Source organism: Microtus pennsylvanicus, chromosome 9 (genome assembly GCF_037038515.1).
Source record: "Microtus pennsylvanicus isolate mMicPen1 chromosome 9, mMicPen1.hap1, whole genome shotgun sequence".
NCBI classification, from domain to species: domain Eukaryota; kingdom Metazoa; phylum Chordata; class Mammalia; order Rodentia; family Cricetidae; genus Microtus; species Microtus pennsylvanicus.
In genome coordinates this window covers 96,774,125-96,784,428 of record NC_134587.1, presented here as the reverse complement: position 1 = coordinate 96,784,428, position 10,304 = coordinate 96,774,125, and the positions used below count along the sequence as shown (strand labels likewise).

Sequence of the window (10,304 nt, the reverse complement as noted above, 5' to 3'; positions counted from 1 at the left end):
TCTCATTGTGGCAGTGAACTGACGCAGCATATAAAGATGCCTGTTGTTTAACCCGTCAGCCTAAACTTAATCTGCGTCCGGTATGGTAGAATGAGATAACCTACTTCTGCAAGTTGTACTCTGACTTCCATATGTACTTACCCGCTCCAACACCCTCGTACCCTCTTACCTATCCACCCTATATAACTGAGTGTGGACATAAAATATCAAAAATGTAATGTTTATCAAGTTTATTTATACTAAGATTTTATGATAGACCCCAGCTCAAAACAATTATATATCTGAGATAAGCATGCTTCTTATGCAGTTTTTTTGTGCATTCCAGAACAGGATTTTAAATTTTAGAACTGTTGAAAACTTATAAAATTAAAATAAAATATTAGTCAAAGTTAACATATTCTGGCAGATGTGTGATTAAAAATATTTTTAATTCAGCTTTGTGACATATAAAGTGTAGACATGCTCAGCACTCAGCACAATACTAATCCTGGGAAAAAGATGTGTTTCTAACCAGGAACTCAAGCCACACACTATAGTTTCAAAATAATGGCAAGATAAACAAATAGAGAAATCTAATAATGCACTTAGCAATCTCTTTGTTAAAACTGACCTAATAAAAAATGTCAGCCAAACAAGAAACTTAATCATTCTCAAAATAAAATCAAAATGTTTCTATCCAAAAATCTTGCTTATATATCAATTTAACACTTCACACATTTTTGATTCTTTTAAAAATAAGGAATAAGAAATTTCTGTCACATTTTACAAATTCAACAAAATTTAAAGTGGTTTTTAGTATATTCTAGTGTTAGTAAAGAAGTAGCTTTTAAGAGTTGGATAACTGTCAAAAATCTAAACTTGCAGGCAGAATGCTTGAAAATATTATAAGTAAAAATAATGGATAAAAGTTTTATTATTGAGCACAAGCCTGCTGTAGTAAGAATTTTCATTTCCTTTTTAGAAATCTATATATTTGAGGTGCTGGAGAGACTGTTCAGCAGTGATGAAGGCTTATGGGATGGTCTTCTGTTTTGTGTTGATTTCATTGGTTAATAAAGAAACTGTGTTGGCCATTTAATAGGCCAGCCCTTAGGTGGGTGGAGTAGACAGAGCAGAATGCTGGGAGGAAGAGGGAAGTGAGGCAATCGTCATGCCTCTTCTCTCTGGGTCAGATGCCATGGATCCAGCCACCAGGTCAGACATGCTGAATCTTTCCCAGTAAGCCATCACCTCATGGTGCTACACACATTAATAGAAATGGGTTAATAAAGGTGTGAGAATTAGCTGTTAAGAGGCTGGAAGTAATGGGCCAGGCAGTGTTTAAAAGAATACAATTTGTGTGTTGTTATTTAGGGGCATAAGCTAGTCAGGTGGCTGGGAGCCAGGCGGCAGGAACGCAGCCCGGTGTTCCTTCTACAGCTGCTCTTCTAGAGAACTGAGAGGTGGTTCCCAGCACCCATACTGGGTTGCATACAAACTGTTATTAACTCTAGCACCAGGTAGCCCAGAACCCTCTTCTGGCCTTTATGATACTATACTCACATTGACAAATACACACACTAATAAATTAATGATAATAGGAAAACCCTACAGAGGAGATCTCACTACTGTGGTTTAGTGATGACATGGAACGAAACTGCAATGTAAATATTTATCTTTGTGCCATAGAAAAATGCTGTTCTTGTTCTTAGGGAAGGTTGCTAATGATCAGCACTAAGTGCAGAGACCAATGACTGTTGGAGACAGTTTACATGTTTATAGTGGGGACATAGTGCTCAGCCTAAAAAGGGCATTGGTAACACTCACTCCAAGGTAAAGGAAAAATTGCAGAAGAATTAGCACAAAGAATGTAAGAGCGAACAAATAGACAAAGTGATGGGAAATTTGATCTACAGGGCATGGTGCAGTCATAGCCAACAATCCCATAGTGACTGACGATGGCTACCATGCAGAGCCTGCCAGAATCTAGAAAAGTCAACACAAAATCATGGATAGTGAGAGGTTCATGTGGCCCTATAATTCCTTGCCGAATTAATAGCAGTTGATTGATAGATTCTGAGGTAAGGGTACATAACTGAACAATTTCAATTATGTAGCAAAGGATGAGTCAACAATCTTCAAATGAGAGTTCAAACTTATGACCACACAGGGAACCTTTGACTAGAATCAAAGGATCACAACAGAAAAGAGAAAGGTATTAGTGTGAGAAAGGCGCTAGGGGGAAGGATGCAGGGATAACAGAGATGCAGGAGGTGAGAAAGAGGTAGTAAGGATAAGCAGACTGTATTATACACATAGAGACTTGTGAAAGAATACATTCAATCAACTAAATATGAAGTTTTGATTGATGGAATTCTTACTATTTCTTGAAACACATATCATATTTGTTCTTGGTGTGGAGAGAGTGTGGACACAATTGTATTCAGGCCAGGGAGCATATTTCTTAGAAAAATTCTTGGATGAAAATGAAAGCAAAACACCTGCCACAGAATGAAAGGGTCCAGGTGAAGTGCTGAAGATTGACATTTCCAGAGCGCGAAATCTGAGCGAATTTCTCAGCTGTCTGTCATGTTAAGGAATCAGGAAATGAGATTCAATGTAATGTTGCTGATCTAAAAGGGGGGAGTTGAGTTTCCTATCTTATGGACACAGACCTAGCTTTAATATCTGAAGATTCCACCTTGCACAGCATAGAAAATTCATCCACGTATTTGACAAAGCTTTATGATATAAAGGTACTTTTGTTCTCCATAGGTGAGAAACTGAGAATATTGTTAGTATTATAAAGTTCACATGTTATTAATTTATAGATGTAAAATTCTAAAAGTAAGGGAAACTACATACTTATTTTTTGCCTCATAATGTAAACAATTACAATTAAATGTTCTAGACTGGGTCAACTGTAAGATTTATTCTAAATAAGAATCAGTAATATGGTCATTTGAAACAAGGCATGGTTTGTGATTTTTCTAGATTAACATGTTACTCTCTTTTGTGATACCCCAAGAAATATATAATTATTTCTGGCTCAGAGAGATTTCACAAAATTTACAATTTCATTTACTATGATAAATTCAAGAAATACAGGGAAAACCAGCAAAAAGAGAGGTCCGTGGCTGAACATGAATGTTGACAATACAATCAGTGGTGAGCCAGGTTTTATAGTCTATATTTGCCTTGTCAGATTGATTCATCAAAGCCTAATTTCCACATACTTTAGGACGGCTAGACATACTTTGCTTGCCTGATTTTATTCACAGAGCAAATCACACACTTGAGATTATGGGGTACTAATCCGCGCAATACATATTGAATGAGTTACATTGTAGCAGACCAGATATGGGTAATATTATCAAGACAATGTTAGCAGGCTTACTAACATTACTTATTTCACAAATCATGTAATAAATGTCTCCCTTCCCAAAAGAGAACATCAAGGTTTTTTACACTTAAGAAGCATGTGGTTTGCACGTTGACATACCGTTCTATTTTAACCCCTCTATGATAGGATTTGTTGATAGTAATTTTTTTTCAATGAAAACACAGTCAGAGGTAAGTTGTATAAATGGAATGCTATAGTTAGTATTTAACCCTAGGTGTTTCTGTGATATAGAATCTATTTATGTTACCTTAACTTTAAGAAATATTACAAGATACAGGTTATAAAATATGAGACAGAAAATAAATAGACGAGAGGAAGGGAGATAAGATAGATAGATAGATAGATAGATAGATAGATAGATAGATAGATAGATAGATAGATAGACAGACAGACAGATAGATAGATGATAAAGAATATTGAACAGTGACTCCACCAAACTCATGTTTACCTAGAACCTCAGCCTGTGAACTGACATAGAAATGCCGGCTTTAAACATATACTTCCGAGGGAATCTCAAGATTGCGTCTTTCTATATCTACTGTGGCTATACTCATCCCAGGTCCTGATTCAAATCCTGTTTTGTTTGCTAGGCTAAGGGGTAAGTTGGAAATTTATCCTTAGAATTGAAAAGAATGGTATACAACACAGGTCATTGATGATCGGAACAATAGTGTTGTTAGCTACATAATGAGAGAGCCATTGGACATGGCAAGAAGCTGGCTAGACTCTTCCTATCGTGTGTAGAGGGTGACCCTACTAATAAATTTGCCTCAGACGTCTGACCCTTATAATAAAAAGAGACTGAATATTTATTTATTTATTTATTTATTTATTTATTTTTGTAAAACACTCAGTTTGGGATAACTTATTATGGTAGCCCTAGGAACTAGGGAACTAATGCATCATAGAAATCATTTTACTCGACACTGTTTAGAGATTGTTGTGAATACAGTCAGTGAAAAAGAATATGGGGCTCCAGTTTAAAATGAGACAAATGTGTTGTTTGTACAAAGTTATGAGTAGATTATGCATTTGGATAATGCTTGTCCACATCCATGTATACCCATAAAATTCATCATCCAAAGGACCCCATCCCATAGATATAAAATGAGCATGGCCAAATGAGTTATGAAATCATAACACTGACTTAGTGATATGCAAAAATTGCTAAGTTATTTCCTAGGATCAATACTACTTTAAGAGCTGCTTGGCTAGGTAGATAGACAGGTAGGTTAAATATAATCAGAAAAGCGATTGCAGAGACAGCTCTGTGGTTAAGAGCACTTGCTGTGCTTGCAGAAGACCCAGGTTTGGTTTCCAACATCTAAATCACAAATGACTGAACTCCAGTCCCAGGGCTTCCTATGCTCTCTTTGGACTTTCATAAGCACTATACACATGGTGCACATACATATAGGTAAAAACACACATATACGCATACACACAAACCACACATACACACCACACAAACACATACAAAGATACACCACTCACATAAATACACACATACACACCTACATATATACCCAAACACACACCACACATACAGAGACACACATACACACAACACACACACACAACACACACAAACATACACACACCACACATACAAACCATACTCACACAACACAAGCACAAACCACATACATACATATCATATACACATATATGCACATAAACACACACCATACACACATCACACCATACACAAACACACATACCACAATACACATACCACATACATACACACAAAAGATAAATATAAACGATTAAAAAAGACATGATAAAACTAAAATAATAATTTTGCTTATCTGCTCTATTTTCTTTTCATGTGCATATGTTTTATATATATGCATATATATATAATATGTTATCTAGGAATATATTTCTGTAGGTTAACTTTTAATTAGTAGTAACTTGATTGGAGTTTAGACTTTATTTTAAGGTAAAGTATGGTGACACCCAAAAACACACAGAGGACTAAAAGATTTTAAAAGCTTAGCTTATCCCTGTGAAATATTTCTCATCTTATTAATTTTTACTCTCTGATAACTTCCACAAAGTCCAGGTAATGAAATAATTACAGTGGGCTATTAACATATCTCAGTGGCTAGAGATTCTTGAAGCCAGATCTGACAACCTGATCTCTATCCCCAAAATACACATCAATATAGGAGAAGTGACTCCTGTGTGTGTCATGTGACCCTCACATGTTCTCTGTGCCACACCTGTGTCTTGGGGATTTGTTGCTAGGAAAAGACACTATTACTACAACAATTCATTTTTTCTTTTCTTTCTTTTTGTATTAATAAACAAAATAGTTAAAAACAAAATACAACAACCTTAAGTGCAGAACAGCAGCTAAATCAAACTGCTGCTGTAAATAAAGGATGTTCCTAAGGTGCAAGCTGCCTCAGAGTGAGGCACGCGACAGTGAGTGTGTGTGCATGTGAGTGTGTGTCCGTATGTGTAAGTGTGTGGGTGTGTGTGCATGTTAGTGTAAGCGTGTGTGTGCATATGTGTGAGTGTACGTGTGCGTGAGTGTGAGTGTGTGTTTGAGTGTGTGACTGTGTGTGTGCAAGAACCAAGACAAGTTAGAGACATGGAAACTACTATGGGGCAGAAAGCTTTTCACTGCGCAATCCCCAACACTCTGTACTTTTTCTCGTCTTTGTATTCTCTGTCAGTTTTTTTCCAGTTGAACTTGTCACAACCCCAAAGCTCTCCTTCCTTTTTTTCAGCTTCTCATCATTCTCAGACTTTCTAGAAATGGAAGAACCATGAAAACCAAATATCTGTTCTGTTTCCGTTAGTTTATCCTTGTTAACCGTAGGCTTGGAGTCAGATGACAGACCTTTAGATGGAACTGAAGAAATTCTAAACCTAGCTTCCAGAATTGCCTTCTTAAAAGCTTAAAGGTACATTGAGGCCTTTACCTCTCTTCTGCATTCTTTCGGTCTGAGATAGTCTAGATGTAATTTTTCCTACATTCTTTTTTGATGGCACGTCAACAACCTTTTCAAGAGGGTCTACTTCTTTAACAGGCAGTTCTATGGGCTTTGGTTCTTCTTGCTCTGTTTCTTCTCCCAGAACATCAGCTTTATTTGCTTCCTCTTCGGCATGTTCTTCAAAATATGCCTGGAGTCGACTGATAAGATCTTGTTTTATTCCCTTGGTCTCTAAACCACGAGCAAGACATTTGGTTCCTTAAGCCTTAACTTGTGAAGCCCCGCCGTCTCTTTGTGCCTTCAGAGCAGCTCTTACACAGGAAAACATTTAATTGGTGTAGGCTCACAGTTTCAGAGGCTTAGTCCGTTATCATTGTTGTCATGGTGAGGAGCATGGCAGCATGCCCACAGACAGTGTTGGAGAAGTTGCTGGGAGTTCTACATCTTGATCGACAGGCAGCTGGAGGTTGTGTGCCACAAACGCACGCTTGAGCGACTCACTTCCTCCAAGGCCACAAGGCCAAATCTCCTAATAAAAGAGCTCCTTATGGGCCACACATTAAAACAGATGAGTCTATGAGAGCCATTCCTATTCAAACAACTGCATTATGTGACCACAAGAACACACATACAAACACATTAATTAATTGTTTCATTAAACATTCAAAAAATAGACATTTCTCTTCTTTCAGCTAGTCTTGAAATTTTCTCCAATGTTTTCAATAGTATTTCATTTTAATATTCAAAAGTAGTTCCAAATATATTTTATAGTTCCTTATTAAGCTAATATGTGTTATTTTTTATTTGTTTGCCTGTTTTCATGTATCCCAGGTTATCCTCTATCTTCATGTGTAGCTGAAAATGACCTTGAATTTCTGTCCTTCCAGTGATTGTAGAAATGAGTCACTCCTGGTGGTTTATGCTCTCTTACGGATCAAACCCTAGGAATCACCCGTGCTATGCAAACATTCTACTGTCTCAACTGTAGTCAAGGCTTTTTATTAATGCTTTAATTCAGCACAAAAGCCTTTTTATTATTTCATTTTCCCTCTGTTAACTGACTAATTATCTTTTCATTTGCATTGTTTGCTATAGAGATGATACTAATTTTCTTGAGCTATCTTGGTACAGTTATATTAGTTTTACTTCTTATCTTATTATTACAGATTCTTGAATATTGAAATTTGGTAACCTGCTTGTACTATGCATTATTGTTTTAATTAATGTAGTCCAAGAAATATTAAAAATTTTCTTATGTTAATTTATTATGTTGCTCTAGGAAACTAACACATCACTGCAAAATTTTATTCCATACAATTATACTATTATCACTGTTTTATTCAGTGAGCATGCATTTGTATTTATATGTCTTCTAACTCTTTTCATTTTATCTTGTAATTTTATGATATTTTCTTGAATAATTCTCATTCTTTTTGTCACTTTTAAGTGGTTTCAGTTAATAATGTTTCTATACTGTCCTTTCTGAGAAAATTTTATAAACCGCATACTTATTTTACATTATTATTTGAAAGATATAGTCACTGGGTACAAAACTCCAAGCTGAAAATATTTTCTTTAATTAGTTGACATATGTAATGCAGTCATAAACATCTTAGTAATTACTGAGAAATCACTTTAAATTCATGAACATTTTTAAAACATTTGAAAAGCTTTAATTTTTCTAGTCTCTACAAAAATGCTTGTGTAGTATTGAATATTTGGAAATTTCATTAAGTTAGTTTGATTTCTCAACAATTTTATTATGCTTTGCTTAAGTGTACATCAAGTCCAACTGAAAAACAGTAATTCCGGGTACAAGACAAAAAAAAAAAAACTGTTTGTGCTAATTCTATTTAGAAAGGTATAATAAAAAGTTATAATTTAAATAAGATAAAGAAGGATATAAAATGAATCTTACAGTAATACACAAGTAATTTTTACGACAGGATAAAATTTTTAGGATGCTTTTTAAGAAGAAAGGTTATTAAATAACCTTAACCTTTAGATATATAGATAGATGTTATAATTTTTGACTTTGAAAGAAGCCAAGGATGTCAATGTATTAAAGTAATCAACACAGTTAATGCTGCTATAAATAAGATGAGGTTACTTCTGAAGGATTTTCATATAGAAAATTGGCTGAAGGAAATGGAGATACTGATAGTAGCATCTATGGTATAACATGAAAGTATAACACTACTCGAAATGGGACAAAGGACCAAAGATTTAGAAGTCAGTGGGACACACAGGGTAATTATATGTAACTGGAAGCTCACAAAGAGTAGCTAAGTTTATTTATGAGAAAAATTGTTAATGATTTCCCATATAAGGTTGAATAATATAAAAGAGTTTGGAACAGAGAAAGAATGGAGAGAGGGTGTTAGAGCTGAGCATCATGAACATGTGTAATGATGTTTTGCACAGAAGAATTCAGGGATTTTAAAGCAGCACTAAACTCCAAGAATCCTGACCCTATGTATGATATGAAGTGTATGTTAATAGAAAAAGAGATTAAAAATAATTAAAAGTATTGTTTAAAATTTTTACACATGTATGTAATGCATTCTGATTCTCCCACCGTCTACTCATTTGTCCATCTCCCACTTCTGTTAACCTGCCTCAGTGTAAAGAACCCTCACCCACGTCTATGCCTTTTGCTTTGTTTTGTGATCCATTGCAGTTTACCAAAGCTTTTTTTTTTTTTTTGGTTTTGAACACAGTTTTTATTATACAGAAAAAGTGAAATTAGACGTTTATATACTAAACAACATAGATTCATATTTGAAGGCATCAGAAACTAGATTATGCCTTCAAATACCAAAGCTTTTTGTGTGGCCGTGGACACAGAGTTATCTAGTGGAGATGGGTAGGCACTTAAGATACTGACTGACTCACTCTTCTCTAGAATCTTTTATTTCCAATAGCTCAGTAAATACAAGTAGAGTCCCAATAATCCCTCCTTATCTAGGTCTGTATGTTGATAAATTCAGTATTATATAAGCCTAATGTAATATTTGTGAGTTCATAATTGTGGTTGCTGTGTTATACCCAGAAGATAGCATTCTCCTGTCCTGTTCCTTGCTTTATAGTTTTTATATTCTTTCTGTATTTTCTTTCATGATATTACCTGAGTCTTATAAAGGGTGCTATAATTTTTCTGTTTAGAGCTGAATTCTCAATAATCCACTTTCTTTACACATTATGTAGCCAAGACTCCCCGGATTACCATTGTCCATTATAGACAAGCTTCACTTATTAAAGCTTAGAGTAGTTTATGTCTACAGACTTAAAATATGTTTCTAAAAGAAAGTTTGACACTGTGTCAATTTAGTTAAATGAATATATTAGGCTCCCATGTAGGGCTTATAACCTTCTTAGTCTTGAATTCTTGACTAGGTTGCAATATCAGTTTTAAAATTCCAACTGAAGAGTTGACCTGGAAAACAATCAGAGGTTGGCTGTTCATTAACAGTGTGCCACTATTACTACAGTGGTCATACCTTGCATGGTAGGCTTGTATATAGTTTCTGTGTTCATATCTAAGTTAGACTGCCATTGCCTTCTTTCTCTAGGCAGCCTACACAGTACCTTCAGACACTGTGGAAGTGGACATCTGAGAGGAAGTTTCCAGCACAGTTTCAGCTTTCTTTTGTGCAACCAGGGTTATGGTATCTTCAGTAATAAGTGATTTCATCTAGTTCTGTTGGGCAACTAACAGAGATGTAGTTTCTACTCTTTTGGGTGTCTAGGGGACTTCCTTAACCAACAGCATGTGGAGAAGTATTACATATCTGGCTTTGATATTTTTGTACTACAAGTTTGTGCAGATTAAAGAATTAGTACCTTTCAATTATTTAGCCGCAATCACCATGGCTTTTCATAGTAAATAGAACAGCTTTCATCAAAATGACTAATTTGTTTGTCACAGAAATTTGGAAATGATGACCAATTATAGAAAAATGAATTTAAGACAT

At 35.2% G+C, this 10,304-nt stretch overlaps 1 pseudogene; it reads right to left on the bottom strand.

Moving 5' to 3' along the window:
- Nucleotides 1-5,994: 5,994 nt before the first annotated feature.
- LOC142857045 (SAP domain-containing ribonucleoprotein pseudogene) lies at nucleotides 5,995-10,024 on the bottom strand (annotated as a pseudogene).
- Nucleotides 10,025-10,304: the final 280 nt, after the last annotated feature.